We start from the raw sequence: 1,284 nt of genomic DNA on the forward strand, positions 1-1,284 counted from the left end.
ATTCCCTGGGGTTTGAGGTTGTTTTGCATCCACTCCAGGGCCTGGAGGGTTTCCAAAACCTCGTGGCCTTGTCCTCACCGCAGTCCAGACCCTTCTCCCTCCTAATTCCACAAATCCCCACCACAGTCCAGACCCTTCTCCCTCCCAAATCCACAAATCCCCACACACAAAAATTGTGGGAGGTTTATCAGTTAAGCCCGACCTTGGACTCGGCTTTATGGGAGGCTGAGGCTGCCAAAGCCCGTGAATTCCCATCCCAGCTCCAGTTAAACTTCCAGGCAGGCCCAGCCCTGGCAGCCAGGAGGGCCGGCTGTGTCCTGCTGATCGAGGAATCACCGGAAAATCATCGGAAAAACCGGATTTAGCCCAAAAGCCGAAGCGTGACGAAGCTCCCCGGGGAGGTTCAAACTCACCAGGAGGTCAAAGCACGGAGAAAAAACAGATTAAAAGCTGAGTTTGGTTAATCTGAGACTAAAACCAGCCCCAAATTTGCCGTGGGGAGGCTGGGGATGGAAAAGGGGGAGGGCGGGGAAGGGTGAGGAGAAAATAAGGGAGGATTTCCCAAGGGTCAGAGCAGAGCCCTAGACTCAACCACCAGCTTAGGACTAAAGGTTTGAGCAGCACTTAAACTCACCCACACTTAATCCACAGCCTAATTTAGACCATTGAACAAAATCCCATCAAATTTACCATCAGCACAACAGGAACTCTCTCCTAGGCCTGGCTCAACCAGGGGTCTAATGGACTAAAGGTTTGAACAGCACTTAAACTCACCCACACTTAATCTACAGCCTAATTTAGATCATTGAGCAAAACCCCACAGAATTTACCATCAGCACAACAGGAACTCACTCCTAGGCCTGGCTTAGGCCCATGGCTCACCCTGGCCTTAGGCCCATGGGTCTAATGGACTAAAGATTTGAGCAGCACTTAAATTTACCAACATTTAAACCACAGCCTAATTTAGACCATTGAACAAAACCCCATCAAATTTACCATCAGCACAACAGGAACTCACTCCTAGGCCTGGTTTAACTACAGCACTTAAACTCACCAGTACTTAATCCACAGCCTAATTTAGACCATTGAACAAAATCCCATCAAATTTACCATCAGCACAACAGGAACTCACTCCTAGGCCTGGCTTAATCAGGGGTCTAATGGACTAAAGGTTTGAACTGCACTTAAACTCACCCACACTTAATCCACAGCCTAATTTAGACCATTGAGCAAAACCCCACAGAATTTACCATCAGCACAACAGGAACTCACTCCTAGGCCTGG

Source organism: Manacus vitellinus, unplaced genomic scaffold, assembly GCF_001715985.3.
Source record: "Manacus vitellinus isolate BGI_N305 unplaced genomic scaffold, ASM171598v3 scaffold_147_pilon, whole genome shotgun sequence".
In the NCBI taxonomy this organism is placed as follows: domain Eukaryota; kingdom Metazoa; phylum Chordata; class Aves; order Passeriformes; family Pipridae; genus Manacus; species Manacus vitellinus.